The following is a 17356-nucleotide window of genomic DNA, read 5'->3' as shown; positions in this document are numbered from 1 at the left end:
TTGTGTCTACTGCATACCCACATGTAAGACCGTCAGGCAGCATACACAGGCCAACACATACAAGATAATAAAACCCTCTACTGCAGACATCAAACTACCCTGTACTACCGCAGGGATCGAGGAAGTGTTTCACATCAGATGGTATGAATTATTTGCTGGAGTCTCATTTGAGGCTTCTTGACATCTTGGGGTTTTTGAAGGTGAAATATTTATGGGGCCAGTGTTAGCCAGTGCAGATGGGCACCTCAGTGTTCTCTTGTTGTGTATTTGTGAGGAAATGAAGGTAAACCACAAACAGGGCGTTGGTCCATGTGCTAGATGATTTCTGACTGCTCTCTCATGTGTTATCAGCACTGACTTGTCAGCTATGGTTATGTTAGCTGTCAGATAAGTTTAGATCAGGCTATGAGGAGAAGCCTTTCATGAACACAAATGGTAAGAGATAGGCCATCTCACTGTGCTTCAATCTGCCAAGACTAATATCATCTATGATATGAAAGAAACCTCATCTCTCCAGAATAGAGTCTCAAAGTAGCATAAATAATTTCGACATACAAGCTGAAATTACAGTTAATAGTATTATTATAATGCATTTGGCATTTTTTCCAAAGCAATATTAAAATATGTGTATTATGAGAATGGATAAGGTTTGATTTATTGCTTTATTGCAGATAATTTGGCTGAAAGATATCAGTCACTTTACCATACAACAAAGTTAAGTGTATGATAATTTAGTTCTTTTTTTTCATGCATCCTTGTTAAAACAATAACAATTCTAAAGCCAACATGAAATATTTCCATATTTGTTTCTTTGTTAAGAGAAAACTTAAGCATAAAGAACGGTCCCACCATGTTTCTATCTAGGTACATGTTTCTTTTTAGACAGTGAGTGCAGAGGGTTTTCACCCACCACAGGTTTTCATCCACCCAAGAAGTGCTTCTATGCAGTCCCCCAAAAGTGCCCATCACTGAAAGTGGGTGACATATCTGCCAAATGCTGATTATTGGACAAGTGGGCTGGAAAAGGAAAGGAAGTGAAAGTGGAGTTCACTAGGACAGACAAGCGCAAAAAACTTCATAGATCAAAAAAATACAGCATGAAAAGCACAGACAGTGGCTGGAGGGGACACGTTACATTGTTTTTAACACTTATTTTCAGTTCAGCTCATTGCATGTTATAACTTTGCTCTTTGTGGATGGCTGACAGACCATCAACAGTACAAGCAAGAGTGGCCCACAGACTGGTTGCATCACATACTTTCTACATTGCCTCCATCAACAACAGAACTCTCTGCAGGTAGATGGGCCTTCCTGAAATTGGCAGCAGACTGCAAACACAAAATCTTGTATAGTAGCATAATTCTTTATAACTCTTCGCTTTCCAGGTGATATTGCATGATGCATAAAAAGAATTTTCTGTGTTTGTAATTCAATCAATTTTACCAAGATCCCCAAAACCACTGGCTGAAGTGCAGCCAGTGGTTCTTGACAGCTACACATCCACTGAGACCATTTCTGATGAAATGCCAGTGAATGGACCAGCTGAAGGACCTGATTTAAGGTCATGACTTAAATCAGGTATCAGGACACCAGCTATCCCACATCTTTGACTAATAGCTCTTTATTTTATGCCAGTCAAACTGAGCTATCATTTAAATTTTTGTAGGTCAGTGGTTCAAAAATTGATGAGATACAATGACTGCACTGACGATGAGTATCAAGGCAGCCAGTGCCCAAAACTTTGTAAGACTTTCATAAAGCCTGAAGAACTATAGAAGAAAGTCTGACTACTTGTAAGCAAAATATAAAGAACTAAGAGGACTCATTACTTTTGCACAGCACTGTATATTGTATGCTTTTGGTCTTTGGTGCCAAAAGCCACATCTCCTCCTCTTAGAAACTTGGTTGCCTGGTACAGTGGGTCAATGCATTTTCCTGTATTGTATCAATTTACAAGGCCACTAATTTAACATTGTTGCAGTTCATTAGGTTAAAATATACAACTGACCTCAAATTAAAGATGCAGATAAGACCAATAAATAAAGCTAAGTGAGGAGACTTTGCAGCAAATATCTTACTGAAATTTCTGGTTTACTTTAACCCTCAGGCTCAAATTAAACTGTTTGTTGCTAATGCACAACCAAGTCCTGCAGTGGTACTTCTGAGTAAAAAAACCCCCCATAAAACATGTATGTGGGGTAATCAGGTTGTTAGTTTTTAACTGTTGCAAATCGGCAACGCCTGCCTTGAGAGGGTTAAAGAGAAGCCTCAGTAGAATATGACTCTGGCATAAGGCTAGCTTGTTGTGCATGTCCATTAACAACAAGCCGTATTTTGTGCATTTATGTCTCAGCTTTCATATATATTAACTTTCAGACCTCTAAACAATGTTTTAGTGAACCATATATAAGTTGTTATGGAGGCAAGCTGTCTGAGCCTCATGCATTTAGTTTTGAAACACTTATCCTGCTGCTGACAGATAAGACTAGAGTTTTTCCATGACAACCCCAGATTCAGACCACCTAACAATAGCTCCACAACACTCATTGTGGCAAATGGACTACAACAGGCCTTAATGAGGACAAAGAGAAACCAGCTTTTTCAGTGATCTGATTGTTGTCACGGTAGAAAAGTTTAGACTGAATCTTATACTTTCTTCAATAGTTTAACTATAAATGTAAACATACAAAGGGCCTAAAAACACCCTAATTTACTGTTTTTTGTAAGAATTTTGCTGAGACTTGATTATTTTGAAAATTAAGAATATATAAAAGTGCTTAGGCTGATGCTGATGTCTGTAGAATTGAAAAGATACAATCACTCGCAAAACATTTAATTGAAAACCCAGTTTTATTAAGTACAAGAGAAAAATGTGTATTTTAATTATTTGAATCAAGTGCAAAATTTTACTTTGTTATAGATACGTAGTGTGTGGTCTTTCATGTCTACTGCAACTCTCTGTATAATTTTACACCATGGATGTAAGCTGGGCAGGAAATAGTCCTTGTTTAACTCCTTTCTTTGAGTAATGAGTGGATATTGTTTGGGTGGCATTCCTGAAATGTGCTGGATAGTTTCAGAATTGCTGGACAGTCTGTCCTTGTTGCCACCTAATCTGGAGTTATAGCCCACACTGAGAGAAAGAGCTTGACCAGCTTCCTTAGATTAGTATCAATCCCAGAAGGCTATTAAAAAGCCATTTGTCTCAATACAAATGGCAGGCAGTCATATGTGACCCAAGTGTTGCTTGTTTTATTTTAACCCTATAGAGTCTCTGTCTGCCACAACACTGCTTGTGTTACAGCAGAGTTGCTAATTTAAAAAGGCAAAGGGGGCCGTTTTACCTTACCTATATTGGATGTGCATGTGGCAAGTCCATGTGAACTCCTCTTGTCTAATTATACGGATGAAGCATAGACTAAATAGGCTAAATTGGGAAACCAGAAAATAAGTAACTGAGTTTGAAATAATAAAGCTGTTCTGTTATGACAAGTCAAACAATTCCCATTAGACCATAACTGGGTAAAGCTAACCTTTACAGAATATATGGATTGTGTGATTATCCTAGCCAAACAATGCATGACACAAGAGTCAGCTATGCTACAGTTGGTAGTGTGTATGTTTTCAAAGCTAACTTTAAAAAAAGCAAGCAATTTCCCCCAGTAGATGTTAGGCTACATTTTAAGCATTAAATTAAAGGCATTTTCCAAGATACTCTACACTCTGAATGTTTTTAAAGGTCTTTTTGACATCTGATTGCTACGATTTTTGCCTCATGAGAACACTAATGCTAACAGTCTGATAAATTCACTGCTAGCAAGTGATCATTCTGTATCCTGCCCCCTGCATGCTTATACACAGGTAGCAGTCTTGTCTAAACCAAAGCTGATGCAAAATTTCGAACAAAGTCCCACTATGATTCACCTGACATTTTCCAGAGTGTGCTGCAGTTACCTTGGTGAAAAATGTGTTATGTCTGGGGTGGCAAGGTTGCTCATGTAGCAAACCAATACCCAGGGATCTTTAAAGCAGTAGAGGAGCAGCGCTGTAGAGAAAGAGAGCGAGACAGATGACAAAAGCAAGAGAAAAGAAAAAAGAGATAAGGATAGAGACAAAAAGAGGGCACGAGTGAGAGTTGTAGAGAGCAGGCAGGTTGCAGTGTGCTGGCAAGGCCCCAGTGGAGCCATCGATCCAGGCTGGCCTTACATCAGAGACAGGAAACCTGAGCTGCATGCTTCATCACCTTCCCCACGGAGTCCTCCCTCACTTCTCTCTTCTCTTCTAAATCTCTCCCCACAACCATCTTCTCTCCTCAGCTCTCCTACACAGCTTACTAGCGAGTACACAGCTCCATTTTTACAGCCTCTTCTCTCCTCTCCTCTCCTCCCGCCTGATCTAGAGCCTGTCAGCTTCTACTACATGCTTCTGTCAATTCATCATCTACGGCTGAGACTAGCTGCACCAGGCACTAAGTGCACATAGCTATCCATCCACAACCACTCATTCATTATACTCCATGTGTATGCGTGCACTTGTGTCATTCATTGTGCGCACACGCATGCACATCAGTGTGTAAATAATGCACAGCTTGTCTCTCCTGTGTGCTGAAGCTATTCTTTTGAAAGTGGAGGGGTATTATGGGGGCCAGCGCAATGCAACTTGGGGGTAACAAGGTTAGGTTATCGAATTTGTTTAGGCGTCACAGTCTCCTGAGGGAGCAAACCCAATCCCCACACCACCTCAATTTCATCTCTCACCCTGCTCAGTCTAAAATATCTCACCAGCACAGTGCTAAGGGGTCCGCTGAGTGGCAACTTGGGAGTTTGCTTATATATGTTTCATGACACTGTAAGACTCCATTTACCATACAGTTTAAAAGATGTTATCATTTAAACTCTGTAAATAGCCACACCAAATTAAAAGCGGAGTGTTGTAGAGTTTCTTAAGTTTCCTTGGTGATTATGGTAACAGTGACTATTGTAGAGCCAAAGTGGCTCTACAGTGTGTGTAAAGCACTTGTTTTGATCCTGTTTTTTTATATCACCAGTGTTCCAAAAACTTTGCTGTAACTAGTAGCCTGTATTGCCGTCACAGTGAAAGCAAAGCTGCTAGTTTAGCAGTTCACCGGTAAAAGTGTGTTAAATACCGTCAGAGTTGCTGAAAATAGGAAATATCAGGATAATTAAAATGATTTCATACACTGAGTGTAAAAGAACAGCCACTGAAGTATTTACACTAAATTAAGATTCAGATCAATTTGGATTAAAAAGAAAAACAAGAACAGGTTTATAATACTCAGAAATATTTATTTACCATTTTACCAAAGCTTCTTTATCAGTGAAAGAAAAAATATTTGTTGCCAGTGTGTCTCATATGGTGAATGAAACAGTTGTGATTTGGCCACTAGAGGAGAAGCCCACTCTTGCATTAGTCATGCGAGCTTTTTCAACTTAACAGAGCTGTAAGCATATAGCTTCAGTTATTATATATTAGCAATGATAGCTGTGCATTCAGCAAATGAACTCTAAATTTAAATGTCCCACTAAACACCTATCCATTGTTATTCATCAGTTAAACATCATCTTTCAGGCCACACATTCTACACAGCACTCTGTGAGGAACTCTCATCTTTCACAAGGAGACATGAGAATAATGAACAACCCAAACAGGACAAACACACGTTTTCTTATTTCTTATACTGTATTGATCTTTTCTATTGATATCATCCCCTTCCTCTCTCTGTGTATCTTGAAAGACACGCAGACACACATGCACACACATTTTCCGTCTTTCCTCACACACCACTCTCCATCAAGGCTATATTTCTTACAGTTTATAGTAGTATTATAGTATAGTATTCCCTCCCTGTAAATTCCCTGCCTTCTTCATCATATTCCCATCCTGTGCAGCCTGTTCATCTGCCGTCCAAATCAATGCTGATGGAATTCCCCGGACGAGACTGTTGGAAATATACCATAAATATACTGTATATACAGTATCTGTCTCAACTAAATGTGATTACATGTATCTCTATAGGGTATCTGCCTAATATATATATATATATATATATATCTTGGTGAATGTTGCTTACTGAACTTCAAAGAAGGGCTGCCAGGATTGCAGGTGGTAGACTCAAGGAATGAAACACCTTCTATGCAAAAATGTAGATGTAACAGAGGAGAGCCTTCATGAAACATTACCCCCAGGAAACCAGTCTGGCTGTTATCATGGCTACTCTAAAAGGGCATTAGCCTGTTCTTTTTACATGCATGACTAGTTGGTGCATTTGGCCCCTCCAATGAATTTTTCAACATCACAGGTATGTTCAGCATCCCGATAAAGAAAAAATGCAGACACTAACAGAAACTGAAAGGCACGGTTTTAGATTTAGGGGATCTGAATAATATAAAACCAGAAGAGAGAAGATTCATAAATAGCTCAGAGAAGAAGAGGATATGGCTACATCACGTGTTGATGGCATGTAACAGAAAAATAGCTTTTTTGTTAGTTGTGCCATTAGTATAAAAATTTTTATTCATTTTAAAGTGGCACCTAATGTTTGCTGAATTTGTTTGGGGTTTTTTCCCAAATTTATCTGTTCAGCCTGGTCTTAATTAGGGACTTGTGAAATAGTGATGAAACGTGTAAAAAGGGGATTTGTCTATCTGAACAGACATGGATTTAATATGTGTAGTATCTTGCATTATACTTGAACAAAATTGTCTGAGAAGAAGCAAGACAACCTAGAAACTGAAGCTTTCAGGCTTGTGGACACACCATCTGTTTCTTAACCTAGCAAAGAGTTTTTGGTTAAACTAATTTTTAGTCTTTGTTTGTCCTCTGCTCTCGTTTCTCTTCTCTTCCCCTCACCCCCAACTGCTCATGGCAGATGGCTCCCCCTTAATGGTTCTGCTGGAGGTTTCTTCCTGTTAAAAGGTAGTTTTTCCTTTTCCCTGTCGTCTAGTGTTTGATAATAGAGATTGTTTTGATTGTTCGTGTTTTTCTCTCTGATTCATTACCTTTACCACAAACTGACTGTTGTGATTGCGTGCTGTTTAAATAAACTTGAATTGAACTTGAACTGAACTGAATCGTTTTATGGACTAAAAGCCAAATTCTAAATTTTTTAAAAATGGTCTTGGACAATAGTTCTTCAGGGTTTCTAAAGTACTCTTTGTACTTAACCATTTTCAAAGTAATGTCTTTATCTACAGATCTACAGATCATTCAAGCACAAAAGAAGGATAAACATAACAAACAACTTAGGGAATAACTGATTTTAAACTGAATCTTTAGGGATTTTTTTTACTATTCAGTTCAATTCATTTGAATTTTATTTATAGCGACAAGTCACAACAAAAGTTGCCTCAAGACAATTTATATTGTAAAGTAAACAGAGACTTTAGACTTGGCAGACTGCAAGTAAAAAGTAAAACAAATACTTTTCTTTACTTTAGGCGTTGGACACAGATTCGAATTGTAGGCAGATTTTTTTCATTGTTTGTTTGAGTCTTTTTATGTTTTGTCTTATCACTGGATTTAATTATTAAAGATACACTTGTCTCTTTGAGAACTAAGAGTTAATGGTGCCATCTTTACTAACATCTTGGTAGGCCTTACTTTGCCTCTCATGCAGCCACACAGTGAGTAAATGGTAATCATGATCAATATCTATTTCCTGTGGTGTCAAGTTTCAGAATAATGTCCATATTGAACCAATGTTTCAGCAGACTCCAACCACAGTTTTTCTCTCCCAGCCATCCACCGTTTCCGTTGCTGAAGGAGAGAAAATCCCTACAAATCAGATTAAACAAATGATTTTCAGACAAGCCATTGATCATCCATCTTGTTTCACTGGCCTAACTAGGAGATCCTAACAGTGCAGACTGGGCATCTGAGAAGGGAATGTGCCTCTAATAAGGTTTGCGATTCCTGTTTATCCTGCACAGATCAGCAGTGTTAACTTAATCTGTGGAAACTCTTGATCTCACTCCTGCTCTGAGAAATTCCACCCTAAAACTGAACTCAGCTGTTATGCTCTGAGCACAAGTGTTTGATGTGAGAACACAAGTCTTTACAAGGCAGAAACTCTAGCATGTGATCTCAGTAAAACCAGCTTACGTTCATGACATTTCTGTGGACACTAATTTTGGAAAATTTAGGGTAGGTCAGGTCACATTTTCTTGTGTTGCTGAACGCTGTAAATCAAGGGATTCGTGATCTGGCATGATTTTGGGGTTTTAACGGTGGGAAAGAGTTAAATTCACAGACATCTCAAGATCAAAGATCCAAAGGCCATATATCCTGCTCAATATAGATCTTTGCTTTTAAGGGCAGTTAATATTAATAGAAATCTTTGTTGAAATGTATGAATGGCATCTATGATGGTGAGTAGAGCTCTCAGTTACTAACTCACCCCATTGGGAATCTTTGTAATACTGCAAAACAGCTCATGTAAAATGCATTTCTACATCAGTAAACTGAGTTATTACTCTTGGGGGAAACAAAAAGACTAGAACCCATGCTAAGGACTAGTAAGGTAATCAATGTACAGTCTGTGCTGAAAGCACAAATTGGGGGAGGGGATACCTACTTAAAAGCTTGCACTTTTATGTCTTAATCAATTTATGGGTGTACTGGTCATTCTGTTTAAGCCAATAAACTGGTGGATTACTTTGAAATACTGCTTAGTCCATTGACCACCTGTGTTTATGACAGAAGCTACAGAGGTCGTGTGTGTGTGTGTGTGTGTGTGTGTGTGTGTGTGTGTGTGTGTGTGTGTGTGTGTGTGTGTGTGTGTGTGTGTGTGTGTGTGTGTGTGTGTGTGTGTGTGTGTGTGTTGCGAGTATGTTTTTGTCTTTTTTTCTAGTTAGTTGAACTCCTAACATGGTGACTGGTACCAAGACTTCAGTGTCTTGTTGGATTGTTTACCACATCATTAAAGAATTGAGGTGAAGAAGCAAAAAGCTGATGTAGTAATTCTACACCTACCAGATAAGAAGGCTGACATACATTTTTAATTATGTGTGAAAATGCCATTTAGCTATTGGAGATTCAGGTGACACAATAATCCACCATTTTCTGCAAAACTTAGAAGTCCTGTGTTATATAACACTTATCTATAGCTGCTCAAGACTGACTTCTAAAATAATTACAATTTATTGTGACTAACTAACTGTTGTTAGCTGCCATTAACCTCCACGAGTTAGCAGCAGGCACGAAATGTCGTGAATGTTTTTCTTTTTCCAAATATCTGTTTGTTTAACCTACATCAGACCCACAGGGTAACAATATAATTTTATGATCACTTGGGTGTATGGAGGCTGTGGACCTGCCTAAACTTTTGCTGCATGAGGATTTGTTGTGTTCACCTAAGTGGGAATATTTATGTTGATGAGTGTAATAAATGAAATAACGAGAACTGCTGGTATCCTAAATTTCACCAGTCAGAGTTGAGCCACAACCATCTGTTTTAAAAATGCTGCCAAGATGTAACTGAGTTGCCATTTTCCTGCAGTTGAAACTGCCCCATAACCTTATAGGGTTATGTGGATGAAAACATTAGGTAAAGGTAAAACATTAACATATTTCCCAAGAACTTCATCTTGACTCCATGAAAGATGTGTACTATGGACAATAATTTACAAATATCTTAAACCTTCTCATAAATTTTATTTTATATTTGTTTCAGTGTAGCCATTTTTCTTAAATTTCAGCATTTAAGAAAATCCGCACAGGAGCAGACTGTATATTTGTATTCCAGTGACTCCCTTATAATACGGACTCACTTGTTCCATTTTACAGACAGGTCCAGGGCTCCTTTCACTCTCCTCCTTTCAGTTTCATTTTTCATCCTTCACACTTTCCCTTTTGCATCCTGCACTCCCACTCCTTTTTCGTTTTCTCATGCTCAGGCACACAGGAAGTGTCAGGCCAGGCCAGGTTATTTCAGGCCTAATTGGGAGATTGATGTTCTTCCAGAAACCTGGCACCTTGACATGCCTTTCATCCTCCCTCGTGCACTTCCTCCCAAATGGCAAGAGCCAGACATGTTGACGGCTGACTGAAACACAGACAACTGTCCTTTTTGGGGACTTTGCTCAGTCAATCAAAGGCAGGACTGACATTTGAGTGAGAAATGACGTCACCAGGAGAAAACCACAAGCACCAATGCACTATTTTAAGAAATTACAATTTGTCTTGAACAACTTTATCTAAGACGATTTCATAGCACCATTTATACCTATTACTAAGGCTATAGAAAGACGATAAAATAGGATATAATTTATTTATCCCAGAGTTAGGAAATTCTTGAATGGGCCAGAAGGACTGGGGCATCCATTCCAGCTAATGGGCTTATTTGTGGGGAATGTCGAGATGGGATCAGTAGGCGCAGTAGCTCTATCATGCCCTATCATTAGGCCACGTCGGAGTGGGCTGTAACCTGAAGCTCGTGTCGACCACTTCTACAACACAAGCAACAAGAAGCTGGGGCAGGCAAGGGCCACTGGAGCATGTCCTGACTGGTGCTGTCTGCCTAAATAAGATGTGACTTTGAGAGGTCTGGACCAATTTGAAATGGTTAGTTCACCTAATTACAAAAATCACATTTTGTCACAAAGGGGCCAGTATGACTGACAGTGTGTCTCAATGCCAACACGTTGCCAACCCTTCCAAATTCAGGCTTTAACTCTATGGAAAATTAAATCTGAAACCAATTTTATTTGGTTGGCTGGACATGCAGAGGTAAGTCTCTCCAAAGTTTGGAAAAAAGGTTTTTAATGTGTTCCAATAATATTTTTGTTAGAAACAGTGAGACCCTCTGATGCTTTTGAAAGAGAAATATCCAAAAGAAGGACTAGTAGTTGTCATTTGAACCATGTCAGTATGTCCTTGTCAGTGTAGCTGTTGGTTCTTATTTTGAGATATTGATTTGTGCTATGTGAATCAAATTTAATGTATTATTATTATTGTAATTATTAGAAAATATGCATGTCTTTACCAAAAATATACAAAAAATGTTTCTGACAACCACACCCTTCACATAAAAAATGCTAACAGGCAGAAAAGTGAACTATGACTGAACCAAAGCTGTCATCGGTTATTTCTGTAACACTCTAACAACTGAGCTTTTGGCTTGGCCTAAAGCTAAAAGGTTTGCTTTGTGTGGGACAGACTACAAAAGTCCATCTGAAGGGTTTCCACCGAGAACACCAGCACCAATGGCCACAGCTAGATGCCCATCCATGGCTAGATGGGCAGCTGAAATTACCAATTAGTTTACCAATTGGCTGCAGCAGATTCGATTGGTTTGTAATTAATTCTAGTTACTGGCCCGTAGAGCAGGACGGATGGCGCCATGCCTTTGTCCTACTGACACACTATCCCACAGAGCTGGGCCTCGGGGGGGAAGCAGCGGACATCAATACAGGGCCCTGCAGCTACTGAGCCCTCCACCTCCTCCTCAACACACACACACAACATTTACACATAGACAGACACACACATACAGGGACACAATATACCTTACAGACTCTGCTACGCAAACACACATAGATGGACCCCCTTGCAGCGCACAACTGATTCCGGAGAAGGCGAAACCTCAACCGCCTGAGAAGGTGCTGACGACAAACAAAGACAACAGAAATCTTGTGTTTCGAGACCCTGACCCTATCCATGTGTGTTATTGTGTGTATGTGCTTGCTTGTGTGTTTAGATAGGTAGATAGGTAGGTAGGTAGATAGATAGATAGATAGATAGATAGATAGATAGATAGATAGATAGATAGATAGATAGATAGATAGATAGATAGATAGATAGATAGATAGATAGATAGAATGTGGAATGTGCAGGCAGAGATGAAAAAGAATATCATATTTTCAACATTTTACCAATTTTTTTTCTGTTATTTCATCCACAACACTCAAGTAATTTTGCATGTGCAAGCAGGTGTGTGTGAGACTCTGTGTGTATTAGCAAATTGTGGCGTAGCACTGGCCCAGAGCGGAGGTCACATGGCTCACTGATACCTCCCACACTGAAGGTCAAGGCTTCTACACCCAGAAGGAGAGGGGGGAGGTTGAAACAGATCGATGATCCAGATAAAAATACACTGCACCTCAGCGAGTCTGCTTTATAAACACAAAGGCACACACACATCCACAAACATATTCACACACCCCCAACAAATGACTTCAGTGCCACTACAAATGATCCTGGCCTCTTCTTAATGAAAGTGATATCAAAGTGAGACGCCACAGCAGTGACTGGTGGCTTTTAGCATAACGATACAGTAATAGAAGACCATTAAAAGATCATAACAGCTTAAATGATGAGAGGTCTCTGTTGTTGCTCTGGCCTAAACCTCCTGCAATCAAAGCACTGTTTGCACTCAATATAAAGGAGAACAAGTTGAGAGGTAAAGTTACACCTCATAATGATGGTGTATGAACCTCCTCAGAGCATGCAGGTGAACAAAGTCCGACACAGAGCGGAAAGAGCGACTGTGGGGGCCTGGAGAGAGACCAGAGAAAACCAGACAAGACTGTAGCTCATGAAAGACGACAACGCGTGATTTATGTAAGCTGTGAGAGGAGTGGTAATTGGAAGTAAAGCTCCACAATGCTTTTAGTTAATGACAAGTCGACTAGTGAAAGATGTCTGTGCCACCACCGCCCATTATTAAGGATGCTGGTTAACAGAAGCAAAAGGGCCGAACCGGTGAGCACTCATCATGTAAATGAAGAGCAATGCTGACAAGGAATAGAGACCTTGGCAGCTACAGTCCCAAACAAAATGTGACAAATCCGGCTTTGCTTCTTAATGTCATGCCCAGCATAGTACACTAATGGCCAGCTGGTATTCTTGCTTTGGCTTTTAAAATATGAAGAAATATTGCAAATTTTAGTCTGCTCTCTTCTGGTGCTCTACATAATTGCTGTAAGTCCCAAACTTTTCAAATTTGAAAAATAACCCACAGAATTAAACACAGGAAGCCCCGAATGACTAATAGCTCTCAAGACATCTGTGTAAAGAAATGACCACTTCATCCTAGAAAATGAATGAGCAACACATCTGATCTCACCGCACTCCTCATCATTAGTATGAGCCGCAGAGACAGATGAGTAAAATCACCAAAGAGAGTTAAAATCAATATTGTTACTATCTTTCAGCATGAGACGACTGCTGGCATGACAGTATTTATTAGTACTATAACTAAAACCTATGTTGTTTATTAGCTCATCTGTACAATCAAAGGAAACAAAATTGTTCTGAATTTGAATTTTAATGAGTTTGCTGCATGAGGTGCTGATGATGAGATGATGGAGAGCTTTCATTTGCAAGACAGTGCGAAGTGCCTCTTGTCCTGTAATGTATGAAGTGACATAAATCAAGACAAGGCAGGAGAGAGCATTTGATAAAAACTAATTAGGCATTCAAGCTCTGGGTTAAAGGGGTCCTGGTGTTATTCAAACAAATTCATTAACCACAATGTGCATGTCAGTAGACAATATACAGACAGAGGCATAACAGCTTTAGCTAATTCGTTTGCTGATGTTAATAAAATATAGATGAATTAAAACTACAGGCTCATGATATATTAGTTTATATCTTGATAACAATACTAAGCACAGCTTTACATGCAGGCGTAAACAAGGTTTTGTCTACAGACATATAGACTACTATACATTTACAATTTACAACCACAATTCCAAAAAGGTTGGGATGCTGTGTAAAAAGACAGAAAGCAATGATTTCCAAATCTCATAAACCCGTATTATATTCACAATAGAAATTAAAAAGCATATCCAGTGAATTTTTTTTTATAATTTTAAAGAAAAATATTGACTAACTTTGGGTAACAGGGACATGTTTACCACATCTTCTTTAAGTCCATAAATATCTGGGAACTGACGAGACCAGTGACTGAAATTTTGGGAGACCTGGAGTTTTGTGGTGTGAGGTTTGTGATAGAGGATTTCAACTGCTAAGCAGTACTCGGTCTTCTTTGTCATTTTTCTTTTTATGATATTCAATTCAATTCAATTTTATTTATATAGCGCCAAATCACAACAAAAGTCGCCTCAAGGCGCTTCATAGATAGAGAGAAAAACCCAACAATCTTATGACCCCCTATGAGCAAGCACTTTGGCGACAGTGGGAAGGAAAGACTCCCTTTTAACAGGAAGAAACCTCCGGCAGAACCAGGCTCAGGGAGGGGCGGCCATCTGCTGCGACCGGTTGGGGTAAAAGAAGGAAGACAGGATAAAAGACATGCTGTGGAAGAGAGACAGAGGTTAATAACAGACATGATTCAATGCAGAGAGGTCTATTAACACATAGTGAGTGAGAAAGGTGACTGGAAAGGAAAAACTCAATGCATCATGGGAATCCCCGGCAGCCTACGTCTATTGCAGCATAACTAAGGGAGGATTCAGGGTCACCTGGTCCAGCCCTAACTATATGCTTTAGCAAAAAGGAAAGTTTTAAGCCTAATCTTAAAAGTAGAGATAGTGTCTGTCTCCCGAATCCAAACTGGAAGCTGGTTCCACAGAAGAGGGGCCTGAAAACTGAAGGCTCTCCCTCCCATTCTACTTTTAAATACTCTAGGAACAACAAGTAGTTCTGCAGAGCGAGAGCGAAGTGCTCTAATAGGGTGATATGGTACTACAAGGTCATTAAGATAAGATGGGACCTGATTGTTTAAGACCTTGTATGTGAGGAGCAGGATTTTGAATTCAATTCTGGATTTAACAGGAAGCCAATGAAGGGAAGCCAAAACAGGAGAAATATGCCAAATGTTTTCAGTTGGTCAAAGATCTGGACTCAAGGTAGGTCAGTTCAGCAACCATGCTGCTATAATAGATGTAGTATGTTATTTAGCATTGCCTTGCTGAAATATGCAAAGGCTTCCCTGTAAAAAGTTGTCATGTGGATTGGATCTTATGTTGATCTAAAATATAACCATAAGCAGTGATGGTGCCCATCCAGATTTGCAAGCTGTCCATTCCATAGGCACTATTGCAGCCTCCTACCATCAGAATTGCAATCTTTTGACCTGAGTGCTGAAAGCAAGCTGGAGGATGCTGCATTCAGGAATTTATATTTCAGTTCGTCTGACCACAGAACAGTTTTCCACTTTCTCTAAGTTCTTTTTAAGTGTGCTTTGCATGATAGACCTTTAACCTGCATTTGTGGATGGCACAGCAAACAATGACTTCTGGAAAGTTACAGAGCCCATGCAATGATTTCTATGACAGAATCATCCCAAATTTTTATTCAATTCAATTCAATTCAATTTTATTTATATAGCGCCAAATCACAACAAAAGTCGCCTCAAGGCGCTTGTGTGACATATTACAGTGCCACCTGATGGGATGAAGATCATAGTTATAATCTTTAGGAATCTTCTGATGTTACACACTGTATGATGAGAAACTGAAATGTTTTACAGTTTTATACCTAATCATTTCACTGCTATGTTGCCAATTATCCTAAATGGTTTCAAACTGTGGCAGCACGGTGGCACGGTGGTTAGCACTGTTGCCGCACAGCAAGAAGGTCCTGAGTTCAATTCCAACACCAGGCCGGGGTCTTTCTGTGTGGAGTTTGCGTGTTCTCCCCGTGTTTGCGTGGGTTCCCTCCGGGTACTCCGGCTTCCTCCCACCGTCCAAAGACATGCAGCTTGTGGGGATAGGTTAATTGGATAATCCAAATTGCCACTATGTGTGAATGTTCGAATGAATGTGAGTGCAAATGGTTGTCTGTCCCTGTGTGTTGGCCCTGCAACAGACTGGCAACCTGTCCAGGGTGTACCCCGCCTCTCGCCCTATGACAGCTGGGATAGGCTCCAGCACCCCCCGCGACCCTGAAAAGGATAAGCGGAAGCGAATGGATGGATGGATGGTTTCAAACTGTTCCTGTAGCTGTTTCTTTTCACTTCCTTTTCCACTGAATTCAAAATGGTCCAATATAAAAGTACATTTTCTCAGTCTAAACATTCAGATTGTTTACTGTTTCCTATTGTTGATAAAATATGGGTTTATGAGATTTGCTAATCTTTGCATTCTGTCTTTATTGACATTTTACACAGCTTCACAACTTTTTTGGAATTGGGTTTGTAGAAACCAGGTCACCAGATTGTTCTTAGGTCATGCGTTTGGAAGTGCGTGATGATTAACTAATGTTTGGCCAATAAAATGCTTGAACAGAAATGTTTTGTGTAAATGTATTTATTCAGTCAATTTCCATGGTTACCAAAAACAGATGACTGTAGCCTCCATCCATTCAGGCCAGAATAAAGCCTTCTAGTTTCAATTGTGTTGTGAAAATTTGTGCAAAAGTGCATTAACTACACTATAATCAATAGCACAATGTGTCATGACAAGAATCAGGCAAAGTAAACATTAAATACATCACATCGGACAATTGACTTGATGTTGAATAAGATGTCCCCATTCCACCACGGATGTATCGAAGCCACTCAAGCTTGCGAAACATACTGAGGGAGGACAGAAAAAGGATGTTTAGGGTGCTCGGAGCATGCCTGTGGCAAACCTCCGTCAGATATTGTTTGTGTTTAGTGCTTGGCCCCATGAAGAATTTATGAAGCTCTCTGGAACAGTGGTATCATCGGGACAGGGGAGAATCAGAGCATAGCAAAAACTCCATCTCTGCCTTTCCTGTGCAAAGCTCTTGGCATTTATGAGAGCCATCCATTAGCGTCAGCCAGAGGGCCCAAATCTTGCACATGTATGTGGTCAGTGTGGAACGTATATGTTGTGTATGTGCAGAGAGGAGGGACAAAAAAAGAGAATGGGGTTAACAAATATTACTATAAGTAAGACAAACAAAGGAAAGAGGAGGAGGTAGAAGAAGAACATGCTCAATTGACATATTTTATAGTTTTTTTCTATGACAACTCAGTTAGTCAAGCTGTAAGATGATTGGATAGAATGTTTATTGCATATTAAATTATACGCTCTGGTACGGGCATAGACTCTCGGGCAGCAAGGCCATTAGTACTGGTGGCTTGTTTGAAGCCTTAGGCAATTCCCAAATGCTCAACAGTGAAAGTGCATGTGTATTTTAAGAATCTGTGCAAATGATGTGGCAGGAAATTGAACAATTGCACAAAGATTTAAAAAAATTAAAAGCAAAGAGACAAAACTAAGTCAAGCAGTAGAAAAATTAGCTTGGAGTGGAAGGAACAAAGCATGAAGACAATAGACGAAGAGTCTAGCACAGTAGAAGAAAAACACACACTCATTCGCTCACACAGATGATCTTCTTACACAGCCTTGGCTGTCTGTAGACTAACCACAATCCTGCTCCCTGCAGTGCTGACCGCAAAGCA

The sequence above is a fragment of the Maylandia zebra genome, linkage group LG1 (assembly GCF_041146795.1).
Source record: "Maylandia zebra isolate NMK-2024a linkage group LG1, Mzebra_GT3a, whole genome shotgun sequence".
In the NCBI taxonomy this organism is placed as follows: Eukaryota; Metazoa; Chordata; class Actinopteri; order Cichliformes; family Cichlidae; genus Maylandia; species Maylandia zebra.
The sequence above is the reverse complement of the archived record's forward strand: the minus strand, read 5'-3'. Positions refer to the sequence as shown.